This window comes from Ursus arctos, unplaced genomic scaffold (assembly GCF_023065955.2).
Source record: "Ursus arctos isolate Adak ecotype North America unplaced genomic scaffold, UrsArc2.0 scaffold_24, whole genome shotgun sequence".
Lineage (NCBI taxonomy): Eukaryota > Metazoa > Chordata > Mammalia > Carnivora > Ursidae > Ursus > Ursus arctos.
The window spans coordinates 26,974,404-27,000,115 of NW_026622919.1; positions in this window are offsets into that span (position 1 = coordinate 26,974,404).

Below are 25,712 nucleotides of genomic sequence, written 5' to 3' on the forward strand. Positions count from 1 at the left end.
GCCTGTTCCCCTCCCCCCCCAGCTTATGCTTGCTCTCTCTTTCCCTCTCTGACAAATAAATAAATTTTAAAATCTTGATCTTGCCTCAAGTATAACATTTAACAAATTGTTAACAATTTAAATTTAACAAATGAAAATTTTTGTATGTTTGTTGTTTCCCTATTTCCTCTATTGAAATGAAGCCCATCTTTTCTATACATCTTTACATACTGAATGTTAAGTTCAGAAAAGTTTATGAATTTGTGGGATTTTGTATTTCACGAATTAAATAACACATTTAGATTCAGAGATGCTTTTCCAGATTAAGAAATGTATCAATTGCATTAAAAGAGAGCTTAGTACTAGGAAGTCCCTCTTAAAACAAGTCACCATCTGGGTGAGGTCAGAATGAGAAGACCTTTCCTGAATTCAGGAAGGCTGATGGATGGGATGAGTTTGACCCACGAACATAACACCCTTGATAGCACTTTTTATCTGCAGAAAATGGATGAAAAGTTGAAAGTATGGGTAGGTCCTGACTGTAGTTCTGATCCTCCTGGGGGTAAAAAAAAAAAAAAAAAAGGTACCTTTCAAATTTCCCAAATGTGAAAGTCTTGTGGCTACTTTTGAATTTTAATTAGATGTTTTCTACAAAGAAAATATTCTGCAAGTTAGAGGTTGTTTACAATATTTAGTCATCTGCAGCCAATATTTGTCTTCTACTACGCTTAGATTCCTTTCCTCCCATGTTTCTTATGAATCATTTTATACAGCCAAGACCTTTCTTTTCTAATACTGCTGAAGGCCAATGCAAAGCAGAGGCTATTAGAACATTGGTACTAGATCACAAGATGTCTTTCCATATTAGTTCAATCAATCCTCACTTCAAATCTATGATTGTCCTCATATAATGGTTGAGACAACTCAGGCACAAAGAGATTAAATGACTTTACTTAACTTTGAAGTCCTAGAGGATTTATGGAAGCAGACTTATCAATTATCCTTTATAATTTTTAGAAAATAAGAAACAGAACTTTTAACAAATTAAATGTTGCTAATACTGAATTCTCATGTATCCCTCTTTGTGCCAAGAATATATTTCTGGAAAAACACTCAATTTGATTACATGCTCATAAATTTATTGAAGATGTATAAAATTTTGGAAGTATTTTAGTTGAGTATTTCATATATCTTTATGTAATATTCACTTGAAGAAATTTCCATGAAACTTTAGAAAACATTGATAGTACAACCAAAAATTGAGATACGAAGATGATGACAAAGGAAAAAGAAAAGTCTCAAAAGATTTCAGTTTGTCACAAATTTTTTTTTTTTCAACAAAATGTCACAAAATTCCTAATGGACTTCCTTAATTTAAAAATGTACCCCTTCAGCATATTTTGTTTCATGGCATGCAAAAATTGAGTTGTACCTGAGGGTTTTTTTTTTTTTTTAATATTGAAAAGATACCTAGCTCCTTACCATCAAATTTAGGAAGCCAGTCTAACTGACAGAAGCAAGAAATTTAAGTATAAAGGGTCATTTTCCTTCCCTCTATTCAAAAATAGGATCTCAGAATTAACAATAACCCAAGAGTCAATATTCTAGCTCTCAGTCCTTCATTAGGGCTGGTCTTATTCTGTACTTCTAAAAGAATAGAGAAGTATGTGTCAACTTTTTGGTCAACTTTATTTCACTCTTATGGAATGCAAGCCATGAAGAAGAAACAAAACAAAATACTTGGCTGCGTTTAGTAACAACGAGTTAATTCCAAGCAAACCAAACAAACAAACAATACACATTTGTAATCTGTTAAAAAGTAATTAAGTAAGTAAGTTAATAACTTAACAAACAGTACATAACTGTTAAAACAGTTATGAGCATGCAGTGAAGAAATATGATCACTGTCTATTGTTGGAAATTTGTTTTTGTTGGGGCAAGGGATTGGTTTCAAGCAGCCTTCCCAAATTTGTCTACATGTTAGAATAACCTGGGATATTTAAAAAGTGATGCCCAAGCTGTGCCCTAGGTCAATTAAGTTAGAATATCTGGGGAATCAATATATACATTTCCATATTTCTTTTTCTTCATGATTATTTTTTCATAGTTATAAATATATTTTTTCCTTCATAATTATTTTTATTAAAGTACACACAATGTTACATTAGTTTTAGTTGTACAACATAGTGATTCAACAAGTCTATTCAAATATATATATATATTCAAATATATATATATATATATATTTAAGGTTCAACAAAAATATATAAAATATAAAACAAAACTTCTCTCTCCAGTCTGGGCTGCATACAAAATAACCACTGTTAACAGTTTAATACAATTTTTAAAAATTAAATAAAGGAAATAAAACTTCCCCGCATTGTTTTTATACACACACACACACACACACTCCTCAATAATTCTCTCATTTTTGTTTTTTAAACAAATATAAAAGTCATGCTTTATATTTTGATCTGAAACTTGATTTTTTTTTAACTTTAGATACCAGGACCATTTTCCTGAGTCAGTACAAAAATATCCACTACTTTCTTTTCATGGCTGTATAAGATTATGTAGATATACTGCAGTTTATTTTCCCATTGCCATAATTATTAGACATCTAGTACACCTAATTTTTTGCCTATTAAATGCAGTAAATTTTCTTTGTTTATATGTTCCAAATAACTCCGTAGGATGGCATCCTAGAAAATAGGTTTTTTGGTTCTGTGTGTGTACATTAAATAATTTAAGAAATACTAGCACATTCCTTTCCAAAATTTTCAGTTTTAGTCCCACCAGCAGTATATATGAGAACTTGTTTTCCTATGCCAATATCAAGGCCAGATGTTACCAACCTATACAATTTGTGTCAATCGGATTATTAAAAAAAAAGATACAGTTTCATTAATATGCATTTTGTACTTTGTTTTTCATAATTGGCTATTTGTATTTTTCATTTCAATTTCCTCTTTGTCTTCGTTGCCCATTTTACTATTGAATTATTAGTATTTTTCTTACTGATTTTTTAAAAGCACTTTGTGTATTTTTTTATTTTTTTAATAATAATATTTTGTTATTATATTATGTTTGTCACCATGCAGTACATCCCTAGTTTTTGATGTAAAGTTCCATGATTCATTACTTGCGTATAACACCCAGTGTACCATGCAATACGTGCCCTCCTTAATACCCATCACCAGCCTATCCCATTTCCCCCCCCTCCTCTGAAACCCTCAGTTTGTTACCCAGAGTCCATAGTCTCTCATGGTTCATTCCCCCTTCTGTTTACCCCCCCTTTCTTCTTCCCTTTCTTCTCCTACCGATCTTCCTACTTTTTATGTTCCATAAATGAGTGAAACCATATGATAATTGTCTTTCTGTGCTTGACTTAGTTCACTTAGCATTATCTCCTTCAGTCCCGTCCATGTGCAGCAAATGTTGATATATCGTTCTTTTTGATAGCTGAGTAATATTCCATTGTATATATGGATCACATCTTCTTAATCCAGTCATCTGTTGAAGGGCATCTTGGCTCCTTCCACGATTTAGGTATTGTGGACAATGCTGCTATGAACATTGGGGTACATATGACCCTTCTCTTCACTTCGTCTGTATCTTTGGGGTAAAGACCTAGCAGTGCAATTGCTGGGTCATAGGGTAGCTCTATTTTTAACTTTTTGAGGGACCTCCACACTGTTTTCCAGAGTGGCTGTACCAACTTGCATTCCTACCAACAGTGTAAGAGGGTTCCCCTTTCTGCACATCCTCTCCAACATTAATTGTTTCCTGCCTTGTCAATTTCTGCCATTCTAACTGGCATAAGTTGGTATCTCAGTGTGGTTTTGATTTGAATTTCCCTGATGGCTAATGATTTTGAACATTTTTTCATGTGTCTGTTAGCCATTTGTATGCCTTCTTTGGAAAAGTGTCTGTTCATATCTTCTGCCCATTTTTTTGATTTGTTTATTTGTTTCTTGTGTATTGAGTTTGAGAAGTTCTTTGTAGATCTTGGATACCAGTCTTTTGTCTGTGGTGTCATTTGCAAATATCTTCTCCCATTCCGTGGTCAGCCTCTTAGTTTTTTTGACTGTTTCCTTGGCTGTGCAGAAGCTTTTTATCTTGATGAAGTCCCACAAGTTCATTTTTTTTTTTTTTAAGCTCTATAGGTAATTCCAATATGGAGCCACAGTTGAGATCCACCGGTTTAGTAAGTCTACTCTTAATCCTATATTGATGCTGACATTGCTTTAAAAATCCCACCAACAACCCCATTATATAATTTACTCTCAGCTCTCCTTCTGTGTTATAGAAGACTGTCTGATAAATGTGGTTATGGGGATTATCTGTATAGAACGATACACACAGGAAAAACTTTGTTCCTCTAATGAAAAGGTTATTATTAAACTAGTTTAAGGTTCTATAACAATGATGATGGAGAGTGCAGTCATGCTTTCTTTGTAATTGCTTGTTACTTATGACAAAGATGCTCTGCTTGGCCAAACATTCCTTTGGTTCCTGTGAATTCACTTCTCAAAGGCACTGACTTTTGGGCTTTTGTGTTTGTCTCTGCATTTTTCAATTTTAGGAAGAATCCTACTATGTCTATTTGGCTAGAATCAACCATCCTTGACATCTGATCACCCTCAATATCTGATCAGTTTCTTCATCCTTCAGTCTTTGAGGTGATTAATCACTTTGGCAAGAATTTTCTTAGGTCAGTTTAGCCAGGATCCTCCCTCACCTCTGATATAAGTAATTCTCTTAGTAATTTTCCATCCACTGACACCCGCAACCCCACACCCCAGCTTTAAATCCCCATTTTTGCTTGTTGTATTTGGAATTGATTCCAATCTCCCCTGCAGCCACTGCCAAACCCCATTACAGCATCCCCTGCCCTGTTCAGATGGTTTGAATAAAGTCTGCCTTACTATTCTTTAACAAATGTCATTAATTCTTTTTTTCCCCCAACACTTTCAAGTACATGTGAAACAGCAGCTGTATGTTTAGATCTTAGTCTCTGAATTATTCCTTTCTACCAGTCCATTTCATTTCCTTTTAAAATGTATTTTTTTCACAAGTATATGAAACTCAGTTCAACTACATCAGAAACACTAAATTTATGCTAGCTTTACTAATCAAAAGCTCAATGGGTAGTACTCATTCCTAAGCATTTTTCACAAATCATCTGTGTGATATTTATGTTACTAAAATTTAGGTCCAGGAGCAAAGCCTGCTTAAATTAAAAAATATATGTATATATTACTTTTAACCAGAAATAAATCTTTTTAATATTTATTTATTTATCCACAGGAATACTGCACTAATCAGAAAAGATGGATCTCACCCAATGGAGGTTTCAGAAGACTATCAGTGTTTTAGACAGGAATAAAACCTACTAGCCAGGAATAAAACCAAGAATTGGATCACAGAAGCTGGAACTCTAAAAGTAAGATGCCATTTTCCTTCTATAATCTCTGATCCATAAAGTTGTATAGTTTCTTTACTTGAGCTGGATTATAGTTATGGCCAAAATAATGGAATATTTGCATTCAGAATGAACTCTGGACACTAATTTATCTGTCAATCCAAACATGAAAAACACATCTTTTCCAATAGGTAACAAGCAGAAAGAAGATAGTGAAGTCACTTATGGGATTGATATTTTCCATTAACATATTGTCATCTCAAACAAACAGTAGTTGGCTTGTTGATACTAAGTTTACAAGGAAGCGGATAATTCAGGAAAACAATGTATTATTGTAGTTTATGTTTTATGGAGATATTTTCCCAGTATTCTGTTAGGCTATGAATCAAAACTATTTCTGTTTGTGTGTATTTATGTGTCTGTGTGTATATGTCGGTGGGGGGGAAGTAACCTACGAGAGGGCATACATGCATACATGCAAAGCTTTTGAAACCGGTCATTTAGACACTGGGATTATTTTAAGGCTATAAGAGATGTGAACTTCTTCAAATTTAAGGACAATATCTTGTTCAACTTTGCTTTTTCTCCAGAATCTGATAGAGGATCTTGAATTCTAAATGGTCAATTATATCTATCAGACTTGAAAATAAGTCAAATTTAGATAAGATATAAGTGAGAATATGATAGGTATTATCCCATAAAAATAATCTTGGTCTGAGATTGAGATTATTCTTTAATCTAGGCTAATAGTGACTTAGTGTATTAATTTTTTTAACCTAAAATTTCTAGTAGATTGTTTAAATTCTCATGTACATAATCCATATTTAACTATACTACCAAAGCCAGAAGCAATGACTATTTCTTACCATTGTTTTCCATATATGTCATTAAGTAAAGAAGAATAAATAATGTTGAATAGAATTATTATAGGAAATCAAGCTTATGAGGATGTCATTAATATCCTAAACCCGAACACATTTACAATGCAGATTTTCAGAATGATTAGGCAAATCCTATCAAATTTTAATAGTTCCATAGGGCATATTTAGCCCACTAATTTGAGTTCTGTTAAGGAATACTTTTCTACTAATCAAAACCACAATTTGTCACAAATACTTGGATTCTTCCAGTTCTAAGTTTAAAAAGAAAGAATGAAAGAAGAAAGAAGAAATTAAAAGAAAATCTCCATTTAAATATCAGAAGAGTTTTATAATTTAGATAAATACTTTCCAAACCAGAGAATTATCAGTTAACAAAAACTCTAAGGTTATTGAGAATTCTGGGGAGATGGTAGAGTAGAAAGCACTAGGAATCTGTCTCCCCACCTAGATAACAATAACACTAGCAAAATTGTCTGATATAACTATTTTAGAACTCTGGAGTCTATTGAAGGCTTGCAACTTCCAGAGGAAGGGTTGGACAGTAAATTGCAGTTAATTTCCACCAATTTCAAGTCTTATCACAGTAGCAACTACTCATATTCCACTCTTCAGCCCCCATGGCAGGCAGCCTATGTATGTGTTCCTGGAGCAGCTTTCAGGAACCAGAGTGGGGAAAAATGACCTTGTCCTTCAAATATTGTAAATCAGTACTCTGATCACTGAACTCTAATCTCAGATGTGCAGATAAAATGGTGGACAGCCATTGTTTTTGCATCTCCCTCCACTGATGTAAACCCTTCCCCACCTCCAGCAGAATTGACTTCCAAGGGATTTTGAAGATTGGCACCCTTTTCCCTCCCCTTTCATTTTTTTGTTTCCAAATGTAGATATTTAAAAGCAACTGCACGGGTGCCTGGGTGGCTCAGTCGTTAAGCATCTGCCTTCAGCTCAGGGCGTGATCCCAGAGTCCTTGTATTGAGCCCCACATCAGGCTCCTCCGCTGGGAGCCTGCTTCTTCCTCTCCCACTCCCCCTGCCTGTGTTCCCTCTCTTGCTGGCTGTCTCTCTCTCCGTCAAATAAATAAATGAAATCTTTAAAAATAATAATAAAAAAATAAAAGCAACTGCATATATGGGGGAAATTAGAAAGTCACACACATGCACAGGGAAAATGCAGGCTCAGAAGACACCTAGAAGGACCTTAAGTTAACAGCTCAGGCTGGTCCTCCGCACAGAGGCAGCCTATAACCAAAAAAAAAAAAAAAAGGAAAGAAAAGAAAAAAAAAAAAAAGCAAACATGAAAACATTAGACCCTGGGAAAGGGGATGAATCTGATTTCTAGAGTTACTACATTATTAGATTCAAATGTCCAGTTTCCAAAAACAAGCAAGTAAACAAACAAACAAAAATCACTAGGGGTACAAAGAAACAGAAAAGAACAAAGAACAAAGGTCAAGTCTAAAGAACAAAGGAAAAAAGATTGAAGAGTGAACAGAACCTAAGGGACCTGTATGATACCATCAGATGGATGAATATTTCACTGTAGAAGTCCCAAAAGAAGAAAGAGAGGGGAAGAGAGAATATTTGAAGAAATAATGGCGGAAAATATCCCAAATTTGATGTAAGACATGCATATAAATACCCAAGAACCTCAACAAACTCCAAAATGAAAGTAGAGACCCATAGTGAGACACATCATAATTAAACTTCCAAAAGATAAAGACAAAGAGAAAATCTTTAAAACAGCAAGGTACAAGTGATTCATCACATACAAGGGATTCTCAATAATATCATGAGTCAATTTCTCAACAAAAAAGTTGTAGACCAGAAGGCAGTGAGCCAATATATGCAAAGTGCTTAAAAAACAAAACAAAACAACAAAAAACCTTGATCAATAACCTGTATGTGGCAAAACCATCTTTGGAAAGTGTGGGAGAAATTAAGTTTGGGAGAATAAACAAAAGCTGAAGGAGTTCATTGTCATTAGGTCTGTCATGAAAGAAATGCTAATGGGAGTCCTGCAGGTTGCAATGAAAGAAACTAAACAGACTTGAAACCATATGGGCAGATAAAGCTGATTTTGTTGTAACAATGGTATATAACTCCACTTTTAATTTTCTATATGATTTAAAAATCTAATACATTTGAAAAGAATTATTAATCTAAATGCTAGTATTATTATAATTTTGGTTTGTAACTCCACATTTTATTTTCTACATAAGTTATGGGACTAAAGCATTTAAAAGAATTATTGATTTATATTTTGGGATGCACACATGTATATTTAATTTTGTGACATCACAACTAAAAGGGGTAGGGATAGAACTATAAAGGAGCAGAGTTTTTATATCTTATTGAAGTTAAGTATAAATTCATTTTAGAGTATTATAATACTCTAAATTAAATGTTATCCTCATGATATATGTTAAATGTAATCCTGATGGTAACCAAAATGAAAATATCTACAGAATATACACAAAAAGAAATGAGAAAGGAATATAAGTATTTTACTAAAAAAATCAACTAAGCACAAGATAATGAAGTAATACAGGAAACCAAAGACAAGAAAAAACTATAAAACATATGGAAAACAAACATCAAAATGGCAGAAGAAAGTCTTCCCATATCAGTAAGATTAGCAGAATGGGTTAAATATTAATGATGATAATGCAACTATTTGCTGTCTATAAGAAACTCCAAGACACAAAGAGATTGGAAGTGAAAGAATGGGAAAAAAAAAACATATTCTGTGCAAATAGTAAATAAAAGATATATATATATATATATATATATATATATATATATATGTATAGAGAGAGAGAGAGAGATACTAATACAAAACTGTAACTGTACTGTAACTAAAGTTATATACTAGCTATACATATCTATACTAATATAAGTATTAGATAAGAGATAAGTATACTAATATCAAATAAAATTAGAAAGTTATATGAGAAAAGGAGAGCATTATGTATTAATAAAAGTTTCAAAACAGCAGGAGGATATGACATTTATAAGCATTTAAATACCTAAAAGCAGACCACTAAAATGTGGCTCAAATTACTTTAAAAAAAAAGAATGAAAGTGCGAACATTAGTTTGGATTCTAAAGAAATATAAAAGATTATAAGAAAGTAGTATGAATAATTGTAAACTAACAAATTGGATAACCTAAACGAAATTGACAAATTCCTACAAATCTTGATGAAACTCATCAAGACTAAATCAGGAAGAAATAGAATATCTAAATAGGCCTATAAATAGTAAGGTGATTGGATCAATATTCAAAAATCTCCTGACAAAGAAAAACCTTGGATCTGATGGCTTTACTGGTGAATTTTATCAAACAGTTGTAGAGGAACTGACAATCCTCAAATTTTTTCAAGAAATTGAACAGGAAGAAACACTCCCTAACTCATTCTTTGAGGCCAGCATTATTGTGAAACCATAGCAAAGAGATGACAAGGAACAAAAACCATAGAACAACGTCCCTCCCTCGGGGTGCCTGGGTGGCTCAGATGGTTAAACATCTGCCTTTGGCTCAGGTCATGATCCCAGGGTCCTGGGATCGAGCCCTGCGTCAGGCTCCCTGCTTGGTGGGGAGCCTGCTTCTCCCTCTCTCTCTGCTGTTCTCCCTGCTTGTGCTCTCTTGCTCTCTCTGTCAAATAAATAAATGAAATCTTTAAAAAAAATATCGATGCAAAATTCCCCCACAAAATACTAGCAAACTTAATGTGGGTAGCATATTGAAAGGATTATAAAACATGACCAAGTTGCATTTCTTTTCCTGAATGCAGGATGAGAATTGATAAATGTAATAGATGACATTAACAGAATGAGGAAAACACACACCCACACGCGATCATTTCAATTGATGCAGAAAAAACATTTGACAAAATTCAGCATTCTTTCATCATAACAGTATTCAACAAAGTAGAAGTGGAATGAAACTACTTCAACATAATAAAAGCCATATGTATATATATTAAGCCTACAGTGAGCATCATACTCAATGGTAAAATACTGAAAGTTTTTCTTTGAGATCAGAAGCAAGACAAGGCTGCTCATTTTTGCCACTTCTATCTGACATAGTATTGAAAGTTCTAGCCATAGCAATTAGGTAAGAAAAATAAAGCCATCTGAATTTAAAAGGAAGAAGTGAAATTATCTCTGTTTGCAGATGTAGGAAAACCTAAAGATTCCACAAAAAAATTGTTAGAACTAATAAGTAAATTCAGCAAAGCAGCAAGATACAAAGTCAATACATGAAAATCCATTGCACCTCTCTACATTAATGATAGGGCAAAAAGGAAATTAAGAAGACAATTCAATTTATATTAGTATCAAAAAGAATAAAATACTTAGGAATTGAGTTAATCAAGGAGGTGAAAGACTTACACAACAAAAAATACAAAACATTACTGATTATTCAGCTATCAGAGAGGATGAATACCTACCATTTACATTGAGGTAGATGGAACTGGAGGGTATTATGCTAAGTGAAATAAGTCAATCAGAGAAAGAAAATTATCATATGGTCTCAATCATATGTGGAATATAAGAAATAGTGTAGAGGATAATAGGGGAAAGGAGGGAAAACTGAATGGGAAGAAATAAGAGAGGGAGATAAACTATGAGAGACTCTTGACTCCAGGAAACAAACTGAGGGTTGTGGAAAGAGAGGTGGGATGGGGTAACTGGGTGATGGTCATTAAGGAGGGCATGTGATGTGATGAGCACTGAGTGTTATATGCCACTAATGAAGCATTGAACACCACATCTAAAACTAATGATGTACTATATGTTGGCTAATTGAATTTAAATTTAAAAAAATTTAAAAGACTTAAAAAGTAAACACATCACATATAAATGAATTGGAAGACTTAATATTGTCAATACTACTCAAAGTAATCTAAAATTCACTATAATCCCTATCAAAATATCAATGATATATTTAAAAGAAACAGAAAACATCTATTCTAAAATTCATATGGAATCTCCAGGGACCTCAAATAGACCAATGGAATAGAATAGAGAGCCCAGAAATAAGCCTTTATATATATGGTCTCAAATGATTTTTAACAAGAGTCCCAAGACCATTTAGTGGGACAAAAGACAGTCTTTCAGCTGTGCTCAGAAAACTAGATAACCACATGCAAATGAATGAAGTGGAAGCCTTGGCTCATACAAAAATTAACTCAAAATGAACCAAAAAAACCTAAGTGCAAGTTTTAAAACTATAAAACTCTTAGAAGGAAATATAGAACAAAAGCTGTACAACATTGGATTTGACAGTGGTTTCTTGTATATGCAGCAAGGGTATAACAACAAGAGAAAAAACAGAAACTTTGAAAATTTTTTTTAAAAAAATGTATTAAAAGATACTCTCACTGTCAACAGAGTACAAAAGCAACTCACAGTGAGATAAATTATTTGCAAACCATATATCTGGTAAGGGATTAATATCCAAAATACATAAACAACTCCTAAAACTCAACAACAAATAAACAAATAGTCTGAACCAAACATGAGCAAAGAGCTTGAATAGACATTTTTCCAAAGGAGAGAGAAATGTCCAGTAAGAACATGAAGAGATACCCAATGTCACTAATAATCAGGGGAATGCAAATAAAAAATGAGATACAACCTCACACCCATTAGGATGGCTAGTATAAAAAAAAAAGAAAGAAACAGAAAATAACAAGTGTTGGTGAGAACATAAAGAAATTGGAATCCTTGTAAACTGTTGGTGGGAATGTAAAATGCTATAACAACTGTGGAAAACAGTATGGCAGTTCCTCAAAAAATGAAAGATAGAATTATATGATCCTGTAATTCCACTTCTGGGTATACACTCAAAAGAATGAAAGCAAGGACTCTAAGAGATATTTGCACCCCCGTGTTCATAGTAGCATTATTTACAATAGCTAAAATATGGAAGCAACTCAGTGTTCATCAAAGAATAAATGGATAAGCAAGATGTGGTAAATACATGCACTGAAATATTGGTTAGCCTTAAAAAGGAAGGAAATTCTGACATATGCTACAAAATGGATGAAGCTTGAGGACGTTATGCTAAGTGAAATAAGCCAGCCACAAAAAGATAAATGTTGCATGATTCCATCTACCGAAGTTCTTAGAGTAGTCAAGGTCATAGAGACAGAAAGTAGAAAGGTGGTTGCCAGGGACTGAGGGGAAAGGAGGAAGGAGTAATTGCTTAATGAGTAGAGTTTTGGTTTTAAAAGATGGAAAGAGTTCTGGAGTTGCATGGTGAAGATGGTAGGGCAACATTATTATTGTTTTTAACACCATTGAACTGTACTCTTAAAATGGTAAAGATGGTAAATTGTGTATGTATTTTACCACAGTAATTTAAAAAACTCGACATTCATCCAGATGCTTCACTGATTGATCCATTATGCACCTACATTTTCTATTCATCGTTTCGTGTGATTGAATTGACAATAGAAAGCTCTCCTTTCCTGAACATTTTCTGTCCTACCTTTTATGCCCCTCTACTACCTGAATTCAACTCATTTATGTCATTGTGAACTTGAAGTCAATTACATAAAAATTCATTATATGTTCTAGAGAATTGATACAACAATATTTTATAAAACTATCCCAAATTGTAACTGTACATGTAAATGTCTTCTTAAATGGCAGTTGACTAACCTCAATATCATTTTTCTTCTATAATCAAAGGAGATCAGAGAATATAATGTCAACTAGCAATCTGTTTTTATTGTGTTCTTTCTATAGATTTGTTTCAAAGCAGTTGCATTCTTTGGTATTATGAAGTGCAGTTCAAATTAGTTTATAGTTTGAGTTACAATACTCTACAGTTTTGTACAACTTTGCCAAATTCATAATAGCTAATTATACCTAAAGTCTAAGAATTAAGCAATATATCTGTTCTAAAATGAGCCTATCACTTTTATATTAAACAAAAGTGTCTGGCATTTTAACTGAGTGCCGCTCATCTCTACATTTTTATCTCAAACACGGTAATATTAGTAATAGCTAATATTTATGGAGCTTTAATTACATGTCAGAAACTGTCAAGAGGTTTAGATTCATTACCTAATTTAAACTTTGTAACAAACCTGTGAGAAAATGTCATTACTATCTAGCATTTTAGGATAAGGAAACCAAAGCTTGGGCAGGTTTAGAAACATGTTCAAGGTTTTAGGTCGTAAGTGGGAGAGCACAGTTGCAAATCAAAGCATGTCCACTCAGCTACAACATTCATTCAAAGTAATCATCGTAACCTGTTCAGTAGCTACATTTGTGATCTATTCCTAATCTTTCCAAAAACATTTTTAGAATGTTCTTTTTTTGTACTAAATTTATCCTTGGCTTGATTTTATTTTGCCATCTATATTCCTCTCTTTCCACCAAATTTCTTAAAGTATTTTAAATTGTCTGGATTTTCTATGATAACTAAGTTTTTAGTAAATGAGGAACAATATAAATAAATAAGAACAAACTTTGGAAAGATAATCATTGAAAGAATTACTCAAAGTGGTGTAGGAAACTACTTCCAAAAGAAAGAAGTGTTTACTTGGAGGTTGAGAATGCGTAGGGGGGTTGAGAATGCGTAGGGGGGTTGAGAATGCGTAGCTGAGTATCATGTCCCTAGGGGTTCTGCACTAACAATCCCAAGATAAACACAAGGTTTGAAAAAATATTTAAAACCAATTTCTGTCCATGTAATTTATATTCTGGATTGAATAGAGAGGTAGGTTGCTAGTAGCTACAACATGTTCCAGGCAGAAAGTGTTGAGTGACTTCCTTGCTTGGCTGTTGATGTTATATAAGTTTTGAATTAATGGATGTCTGTGCTTTAGTGTTAATTATGAAAACCTGAGCTCCTGGCTGAGGAATTTGACTGCCTTTATTTTAAAATAAAATTTTGCCTAGAGGAATAAAATTTCATCTCCCTGAGATGAAAATCATCGTTGGCTCATTGCCTGATGCACTGTATGAAGGAAAGATGAGACTGGGAAGAGAAGGACAGTATACACAATTGAGATAAGAATATTCAGAGACAATATTTTGAAAAAGTCTGATTATTGTTCAGTATGGGTCAATATGACAGAATACACATAAAAACAAATCTACAGCCTCACTGATAGACTAGAAGGGTTGCCACAATCACATTCATTAGAAATTTGGGGAAATTAAAAAGCAAATGGAGTAAGATTAATGGTGAAATCTAACAGAATTAAGGAAGGTAGCAAAAGAGGAGGCCTTCAAGAACAATAATGCTTTTCCACAGCACAGAAATTCTCAAGAATAGCTCTTCCAAGATACCCTAGAGCAAAAGCCGGGGGGAGAAAAAAGAGGGCCGTGAACAGTCAACCAGGTAATTATATTTCATCAATTCTTAGCTTTAGAATTTTTCACATGTTAATATTTATTTAAATAATCTAAAAGTGTCTTATAATCATGCAGTGTCAGTTGGCGGCAATTTTTGCTTGTTACTGTTCAGGAAATAATGATCTATTTCATCACTGATGTTTTTGTGGTCTGTGTCCTATGAGATACAATGAGTGGGGGAACTGCAGCCCAGCCAACCAGCTCCTACAGCTCAGAGCTGCTACTACTAGTATTTGCTTCCAGGTAAAACCCAAGAGTACACATTTTTTTTTCTTTCTTGTTTGTGTTGTTTGTTTTTCTTTTTTAAAACTAGGATATCACAAGAGATCAGCTTCTAGATTGGCCATTGTAGTCAAAGAAGATGATAATGTTTGGAGGTAATTGATATCTATAAAAAAAGGCAAAAAGTCTTGAAAATGGCAGAATATATTGAAAAACCCTACTCCATCCCAGATAAACCTTTATCTTCCACTCCTTTTCAGAACTGTCATTCAAGTGTGCAGGAAAAAGTAAAGATACGTTTTGATATAGAAACCTTTTAAAAATGTTACTACTATGAACTCTGTCTGAAAGAATTTATAGAAAATATTCTCTAAGTGAAAATGAACGCTAGAAGTTTAGAAAAATTAATGTGTAGATGAGAGTGCTGAGCAGAAACGTTAGTAATATTATAGGTGGGTATAAATAATTATCAGTATGGCAGCTATGAGCATTGGTGTACTTGTTAAGAAATGATTTGTAGGAAAGAAAAGGCAAATGTAAAATAACCTGAAAATAACATTCATGGAGGCTTTATATAAATAACAGTTTGGAAGAGGAAGTGAGCAAATGAAAATGTCCAAAGGATAGTGTGTTATTTGAAGGGTGATAATTGATAACAATATTATTATTTTGATACTGATTAAGCAATATGTTTATACTACACATTTTTAAATGATGTAAATGTAACCACAGAAAGAATAGAAATAGTATGCAAAATACTCAACATGGCTAGCAAACTTTTTGGGACAACTATTGAAAAAAAAAGAGATCGCAAGCCAACTTGGGACAGAAAAGAAATAACAATAGAGCATATGAAAAGTAGATGAAAAAGAAAATATTCAGATGAGACAAAGTGTATTTTCTGTGTCAGTGTATGAACAGACAGGATGGTTCAATGAGTGAGTTTGGAGGCTCTTCCCTTGTTACCAAAGAGCTAAGTGGAACTGATGGCTCTCCTTATCCAAACCAAGTCTTCCCTTTTCCCAGTGGGATCTGGCATGGAGAGGATCCCTGCATATTTTCAACATCCCATAGCTCTGAATGGACTAAGACACTATCTCTGTGTTGTATTGATCCTGTGAGTATCCAAAGCTCTTTTGTTTCATTACTTGTCCTTGTCCTCAACAACATCCTTGAGAAAACTATAGAAAACAGTGATGGGGTGGAAACAATGTAGGTTTAAAAAGTCAGAAGTTCTGGGGCGTCTGGGCGGCTCAGTCAATTTAAGCATCCAACTCTTTATTTTGGCTCAGGTAGTATAAACATATCTCAGGGTCGGGGAATTGAGCCCCACGTCTGGCTCTGTGCTCAGCATGGAGTCTGCTTGTCCCTCTACCTCCCCACACACCTGCTCTCATGCTTTCTCTCTCTCTCTCTTTCTAAAATAAATAAATTAATCTTTTAAAAAATATATCAGGAGTTCTGTATTCAGAACTTTGATGGGCCATTTAAGAGTTCTATGACCCAAAGTTCATCATATAAGCTAGGATTCACTTTACTCATGATCAAAGTGAAAGTAACAATATATGTTTACAAGGATGAAGATAACTTATACGATGTTGATTTTCACAGAGTTTAACAACCTGGAAAATAAATATCGATTGATAGACACACAAATCCCCAATATATTCTAAATTTCATTGTAAATTTACTTATAGACTTAATTCTAGATGTTGGAAAAGAAAGGAGGACAAGAGCATTAAGTCAAAATGACTGTCACACAGAAAGGCTGATGTTGCTGGGGAATGGTAGGCAGAATTCTAAGGTGGCTCTGAGATTCTAAGATTCATGTCTCCTGATGTGTAATCACCTCCTCTTGAGTATGAAGGGATAGTAGTTCCTTTGATTACATTAGGACATATGACAAGGGTGATGTCAGAATTACTCCCATGGTTATGTTGCTACATAATATTCCATGTTAGTAGCAGATTGGATAGTCATTTCTCTCTTGGCTTTCAAGAAATAAGATGGCATGTCATAAGGGAGAGAGGCAGAGGGAGAAACAGACTCCACACTGAGCTGGGAGCCCGATGTGGGGCTCAATCCCAGGACCTGGAGATCATGAACTGAGCTGAAGGCAGACACTTAACCATCTGAGTCACGCAGGCGCCCCTCAGCCCACACTTTGAACTCAGCATGGTATAATCCTGAACAGAGGACCAGCTAAACCGGAATTCTGACCCACATAACTGAGATAATAAATCTGTTCTTTGTAAGTCACTAAATTTGTGGTATTTATGCAGTAATTGAAAAATATATAAGGACTTAAGGTAAAATGATGCCTGGAAACTATGAACATTCTCAGAGTGGCCTCAGGAAAAATGGATAACAAGACCTGGGCAGATAAATTACTTTGAGAACCATCAGTCAGTAGTAAGTCTGAATATATTTGAGACCCCTACCCTTACCCAGGTGTTGAAGCTGAAACTTGATGTATCTGGACTAAGAAAGTAAGTAAGTCTAATGAAAAATAAGAGACAGTGAAGACAATAACAGAACTGACTTAGGTAAAATGGTGATCAAATTGCCTCATGAATAAAGATTTGCTCTAGACATGTCTCCATATTAAAAAAAATTATGAGGGTTAACTTGTTTTTTAAAAAAATAAGATTTTTCCAAAGGATTTCTTGTACAGGTATAGTTTCTCTGTATATTTTTTTTCACAGAACACTGTAAAAATAATTTTTAAACTATACTTTTGAAGCTGCATTAAGTTTGGTTATATTGTTTGGAATGATACACTGTTATGTCCATTTGATAGTTGACTATCAGATCAAATTGGGGAGGATAAATACATACGATAAATCATGTGATTTCACTTCCTCAGAGGACGTGCCCCAGTTAATGAAATCTTCAGATTAGGGTTTGTTGGCCCTATAAACCTCCAGAAGAGGGTAGAAAGCAGAAGCATTGTTGGAGCTGAGCACCAACTTTAGGCAGTAGTTTTGGATTGTGTAAGCCCCTTGGAGAACTATGAGGCTGGAGAGTCTTTTCATCTGAGTTGACAGCCTGGAGTCCCCAATAGACAAATTTATGAATAGCATAATAGAGTTCTGGGAAATCTTTTCTTCGTTCCATGTACTGTGATTACAGCCCCCTAAAAGAGGCAAGTTTTTACTCTTACTTGACATCCCCAGGTGCCTGTGGAAAGTCTCACACATGGTAGAAATCAAGTAATATTAACCAAACTATGCTAAGTAAATTTATTGAATATACATAATCTAGTTATTTGTGATATTGATCTATGACATGTCCTTCAAAAGCTGGTTCATATCCCATATTGCCCAGGAATCTTTACATGATTGACTGCATACTTCTCATTTATTATGCCCTTAGGACTTTCATTATCAATTTGTTCTATTTAAATGTGTATTTCCCACATGTTCCCATGGGCCAGCATTTTCTCTGTTTCTTGTATTCTATTATGTACTCCCCAAAGCCAGATCCTGTGTCTCTCAATTCATTTACATGTCCAGATTGCCTTGGTCAAGCACCTGTTCACAGGAGGCACAGAATCAATATTTTTTCCAAGTGACTAATACTTGCCAGTATTTGTGATTGTTGTATTTCATCTTGGTTTAAATCCCATAGTAGGTATATTTTCTTCTGACTTAGGCTTCAGCAAAACAGATGGCAAGCGTCTGCACATTGATCTCTCTTGAGGTGGCAGAGTGAAACACTTTGGTTGTAGAAAAAATTGTTTAGAAGCTTCTCAGTTGACCCCTTTGTGTACCAAATCGACATTTTGTGCAGCTAGTTTTATCTTTGCTTAAACTAGTATTGATCAAACTATCAAAGATTGTGTTATAGTTTGAACAGCTGTTCTTGAAGTACCACCAAAAATAAGGGTTTGCATTTAAATCTTTAAATCAATCCACATCTTGTTGGCTATCACAGAGTTTAGATGGTAGGGAACTTGATTAATTTTTTTTCAATCTTATTTACCACAAGAGAAGCTTTAACGGTATTTGAGCACTCTGTTTTTTCTCATTCACTGTTCAGTTTATTATACCTTCTACCATTCATTCCTACCCTTTGACCCCTTCCTCTACAGAAATGCAGTTTTCTAAGAACCCTTGTTTAGATGAGGAATCAGCACTGGTAAAAGCTTTGTGAAATATTGAAGGGCTCTGCTGGAATCTAAGGCCGATGTACCTTAATCACACATACACAAAAGAAACAAAAAACATTCTGAGAAAACTTGTAGGATACCTTGAAACAGCTTAAAATAAGCTTTATTACAAGATGGGTGATTAAATTATTACATGAGAAATTAGAACTTGAGTTATTTGCAGTGAGGACATTCTTAAATCTTACTGCTGAGAAATAAGTAGGGTTTTAGCAGAGATTTGGAAAGCTTTTAGGCTTCTGTTTCTCAGGTAAGCCTAGGAAAGACTAGCTTTCAGCTGAAAATGGGTCACAGCAAGAGAATGGTACTAATTACAGCTAAACTCTCCAGAGAACTCTACTACAAGGCTACAGATATGAAGGTTAAAACAAATTCCACAGATTTGCAAAATTCTTTATTTATGCTTAAATAGATTCAGAAGCACTCTTAGCATGAATCAAGCTCTGGAGTTAACTCCACCTAAAAAAACACAACAAGCATTTAGTGTGCCTCTCCTTGATCTTACATGATTACTGTAGGATTATCATGTTTTAAATATTTGTTCTGCATATGTTTATCTTTACAATTATTTGCCATCAAAAACTTGATTGTTGATGAAGCTATATTAGGTTATTAATGGAGGTAGGAGATTAAAACTCCCAAACCTATTCCCAGAATCTGTGCCAGTTGAAGATTTCAGTAGATTTAACAATGCTCAGAACTTTCTTAATCACCGATATTTGCTATAAAGTGTGGGGCAGAAAAGAATTCCCATATATTTCTCTCTCCCTTTTTATCAGTATAAGGCTGCCTTGCTAATATGCCTTCTGCAGGGCTTGAAATTTCCAGCCTGGACCATTATTAATCAGCCACAGCATACTGTGGGTTAGTTTATCAAATTATGACAGAATGAGTATGGAGAGGAAATACTAAATGAGTTGGGGAACTGAGGGAAAGTGATGAGAGCAGGAGGTCAGGATGGCTTCAGGAGGGGCATGGAAGAATGTGGACGAAGAACTTATCACAACCAAGAGAAAGATCTGAAAGTTTAGGGACATTTTGTGAATTTTGTATCCCAGTGATGGTGGGTCACTAATTCATTTAATGAGTGGGAGAGGGATGCTAAATGCCCCTGATGGTCAGACTGTTGAATAGAACAAAATATTGACCCATTTGTTCCTGACTTTTGAATGCCCTGCTAGACATTCAGAAAACGTTTACCTGAGCCAATCTGTATTCCATTTTATAAAGACATGTTTTGTTTTTTTGTCCATGGTTCTACTATACAATGAACTTTGCAGTAGAGCAGTGGAAGTCTAAGTCAAATGTTAATTTGAGCTCCAGAATTGTTTGCAATTTCAGAAATACATGTCACTGGTGGTGATAATGATGTTTGTTGTTTTGTTTCACAAATATAACTATCAGCCTGTATTTGCAGATGCCACACTGTTGGCAAATTTATATAGATGTGTTTATCCTCTCCTTCATTGTGACTTCTAGTGTAGCCATCCTCAAGGTTTTACCTATTGATATATATTTTATTATAAATTACTTTCCTTTTATTTATCCTCTATAATTTTAATTAAGGCATTAAAATTAAATGTGAATGTAAATGATATTATGGATTTAATGCAAGATAATAAAGATAGCTTTATTTACATATATGTGTTATAAGATAAGAACATTGCACAGGATAAGGTGGAAGAGAATGAACTTGGAATATGGGAAGGTACTCAGGAAGGCCTTTGAAAAAGAAGAGAATGAAGGCCCTGAGGACATACTTTCCTTAATCACTGACGGCCCTAGTACAAATTCAAGTACAGATAAAATATTTTGATAGAATCAGAAAAAGGGACAAGCCAATAAATTAATTGATTAATAAATTCATTTAGGCATATAATAAATATGAAACTATAAGACTGTAGTAGGGGTGGAGATTCACAAAAGAATGAGTCCCTTATCCCCCAAAGCAAGTAACTCTGGTAGGAGAAAGAGATGCATATATAAATTATTCCAAGACAAGGAGGCAAGTTCAACTCTACATGTGAGGGGATCTAATCAAGTGTGGAGGAAAGGTGAGCTGGGGAAGACGTCTCAGAGGAGATGGGCTGATTGGAACTTAATTTACTGGTAAGATCTGGCAAGCCAAATGATGCTGAGAGGGAGTGTTGAGCAGTCCCAGGGGAGAAAATTGTAACCAGTTACAAAACCCAGGGGAAGACTCCAGCTACATGGAAGATAGCAAATATCATCACTATAAAGACCACCAGGGATAGAAGTTCAAAGGCTTCTGCCCACTGCATCTTGGTATTGCAGTCACTAAGGAAAACACAATGTAGTCAGGCATGGGTGACACAACATGTTACTTGTATTTACTTACATAGAGAAAAAACAGAGCAAGATCAGTTTAATAGTGGACATTGGTACCCTGTGGCCAGCATGAATCTCCAGGCCATCAATGCAAGGCAGGTTGCCTACATGCAGCCTTCTGCTGCTGTGATAGAAGGATACCAACCCTCACCCATGGAATACGAAGTACTGAAATCTGAAGATGTGTCTGAGTGCCACTGACATACATGCTTAAACAGAAAAAAAGTAACACTCACTGAGCATGTAACAGGGAAAGATGTTCCCACACAAGGTGATAAGCCTGGCACAGGCTGTATGGGCTCTTCATCTCTTGGTAAGGGTGTGTTTCTATCTCAAGGCTCAATCTTAATGTAGCCAAGGAGGGATCATGAAAAGACTGCATGAAATGAGTGCTTTTCCCAACAGGGAGGCATTGGATTGTTGGCAAAGAGAAGTATAGAGAAGGAACAAGTAAAAAAGAATATGAACAAGATATATGTGTGGAAAATCTCAAGAAGCAGCTATCATCTGTGAGTCAGGAGAAAGGCAGGGACTGGATCTTTGAGGACCGTAGCAATTATGTAAGAACTGTAATATTTTTTTATAGAATAGAAGATACTTTTTGAGAAATCTCTTTTAGGTAGCTGTGAGGAGGAAAGTGTTGAGGCAGATAGGAGAGGAGACAAAGGATAGTGGATACATTACTGCACTAATTTGAGAGATAATGAAGAACTATAATAGGGCAATAGGACCACTACTCATGCACCATCAACAAGGTTCAGCATTGATTGGTCTGAGTTGGGTACCAAGTACTGGAATTTTTTCTAAGCTCCTCAGGTAATTATGATACCTAATAAAAGTTAAGAAGCATTGAATTAGATAATTACTTAGAATAAATCAATAGGACTTGTCTAATTGGAAAAGAGAATGAAAGAGAACGGAGACAAGGAGACATCTAGGATCGTGCCCAGAGTCCTATTTTGGAAAAATCTGCAAATGGTGATGTTATTAATTCAACTAGAAGTGGTAAGAGATTGAATAACCTGAAGGGAAAAAATAATGCATTCCAAATGAGCATATTGAGTTCAGGGTGCCCGTGGTATATCTGAATGTTGATGGTCAGCAAGCAAGTGAATGTAACAGTTCAATACTTTGCAAGTTAATATAAAAGGTCAGTACTTTGAAAAAGATGTGCAATTTGAAGGTATAAATTTTAGAGTCATCAGTGTCTTGAAGGGGAGGTTAAAAACACACCAATGCGTATTGTTCTTCAGGGGCAGGGTGTGAAATGAGAAAGGCAGGAGACCAATGATGGAAATCTACACTGTATCGACATTTCAGGAATGAATAGAGGAACACTTGCCAATGGAAGAGGCCAGAAGGAATGCTAAAGAGACTTAATAAGAATTAGGAAAGTGTGGAGTCATGAAAGCCAAGGAAGAACAGATTTTCAAGATATTATTTGCTGCAATGAAGAAATGATCTAAGTTCAGAACAGTAAAGTGTTAATTAGTCTTAGACTAGGGGGCCATTAGTAACCTTAGAAAGGTACTTCTTAGGGCAGGCCAGCTTGATAGAGTGTGTTGAGGAGTGAAGGAGTGATGAGAAGTAGGGAGAGTGACTACAAATTTTTGTTTTGTAAAATTTGGCTAAGGAAATCAATAAAGGTCTGATGGTGTTAATGTAGCTAGGGAAGGGCAGTATGGCATGGTTGGAGAAGGTGGAAGTAGCAGTTGTCTTACTGAAAAGTGATGGAGGTAAAGAGTATCAAGTTGATTTCTTTGGATTAAAGGGACAATAATTTTAAAGGTTATTTAAAAAGTAGCAAGTTTTTTTTTTTTTCAATAGCGGAGAACAAATGTAGTTAAATAATTAGGGCAAGAATGGGTAGAGAGCTAAATAAAATTATACCTTAAATGAAAAAAATTTTAAAAATTTCCCCTTTCAAAACATTGTTTAACATAGATATTGAAAATATTACATATTTTTAATATTAATATTTTAGGATTTCAACATAGCTAGTAATTGAGGAGCAGAGGTTTAGATACCAGTTCTGTCTGATTCCAAAGTATTTCTTCTAGTCTTTCATATCCATCTCAGTTTAAGAAGCTCATGAACATCATTCTATAATCTCTATCAATAACAAGAAATCTGCCAAAATTATGAAGTAACTAGAAAGCCTTTGTAACTAAAAGTCAAAGACTATCCAAAAAACTCCACAGCCTTGTGTTTGGTATTTCTTGGTTGTACTTACTGTGTAATCATTTATATTTCCCTATACATTTCCCCTTGATAGATACCATCATCTGTAAACCATCATCTCAATGTTGACAGAGTAATGGGCCTATTGTTTTTGACTGGTACTCACTATAAAACAGGCTTATCTGGAAACTCACTACAACAGTTCTGAGTTAACAGATTTTCTGTCCTACTTTTAGACATTAGACATCAATTGAACACATCAGGATTGTTAATAATATTTGTCTTACCAACTAAACTGTTGAGTCTTAGACAAGTAATGCAACCTGTGTAAGACTCAATTTTCCCATTTTTTAAAAAATGAAAGTGTTATTCTTTAGCTGATCCCTTCAATTAAAAAATGCAACAAATCTATGAGTTATCATGAAGTTGTGTGATCAGAGATGGTAGTTGCGGGAGTAATTAAAAACATAAAACCTATTGGATATTTGTTTTAGCTAGTGTCCCTTACTGATCTTGGCTATTCTTAGAGATAGTTTAAAAGCCCCCCTATTATTTGATAAGCATGATACATATTTGTTAGTTACTATTTAGTTCCAAAGACCCCATGCTAGTGTAGTCCGTCCTCTGTAGTTTCTTGATTGTTGGCTAGTTTATTTCTTCTTTGGTTTATACACTTATTCAGGAGAAATTATTCCGGTTCTCAGATATTATGCTAGGTGCTTTGAAGAAGCTACAAATGTGGAATAAGATCCTTTCTTTCATGCAAGAAAAGACTTGTTAAAAGAATTTATCAGGCACGAGAGATTTATAGTGCAATATAGAATGCAGTAAACACTTTAAGGCAAGTATAAATATAGTGATACAAATGCTCTTTCAATTAACACAAACTTATTGAGCACTGTTATGAATAAGGCATTGTTTCTAGGTTCTTGCTATTCCCAATATAGTCTGTGTACCTGCAGCCTTGACTATCCCTTGAATCTTGTTAGAAATATAGAATCGCAGGTCCAAATGTAGCCATATTAAATTAGAACCAATGCTTTAATATAATCCCTAGATTATTGATATATTCATTAAATCTTCCAAACACTGGTCTTGGGGCTCCTGGGTGGCTCAGTTGCTTAAGTGTCTGACTCTTGATTTTAGCTCAGGTCATGACCTCAGGGTCCAAAAATTGAGCCTAGCATCAGGCTCCATGCTCAGTGGTAGTCTGCTTGAGATTCTCTCTCTCTCCCTCTGCCCCTTCCCCTTGCTTATGTGCCCCCCCCCTCTAAAATATATAAATAAATCTTAAAAAAAAGAAAAAAAAGAAACCAGTTTGATTTTTCTCAAAGTGGAATATAGGGACCATCTACAACAGAATCCTGGATTCTGGGATCCTACACCTAGGAATTCTCTTTCAATAGGTTTGCAGTGGAACCCTGGATCTTTATTGAAACAAAGTTTCTCATGTGATTTTTACATTTGGTTTGAGAACCACTGGTTTGGGCATGGGGGTTGCAAAGCTGGGGATTTAAAGAAATTGGCATAAAATTGGGAAGGTCGTTGAGGCCAAGCATGGCTAGATTTGTTTGGATCCAAAAAAAAAAAAAAAGTTTGGATGGAGACAACTATTCAAATGTGTTTTGATCATTGCCATACGGGCATCTTAAAGCAAGAGATTTATATTATAAAGTCTTCTGTTTGACCATACAGAAGTTCTGGTTGGATATATCTAAAGCATTTATTTGGGATCAAAATATGTTTTATGCTGGTGCATTAGTTTCCTAGGGTTGCCATAACAAATTACAATAAACTAAGTTCATAGTTCCACAGTATAGAAGTCTGAAATCAAGGTTTTGGCAGGGCACTGCTCTCTCCAATGAATCCAGGCAAAAATTCTTCCCAGAAGCCTCTGAGACTTCTGATGGCTGTTGGCAATCCTTGGCATTCTTTGGCTTGGAGGTTCTTACTGCAGTCTCCACCACCATCTGCATAGGGCCTTCTCCCCTGGTGTCTTTCTGTGTTCATATTTTTTCCTTCATATGAATACATCAGTCATGTATTTGATTTAGTATGACCTTATATAAATTTTATCTAGTATGACCTTATATTAATTTTATTATATCTGCAAAGAATCTATTTCTA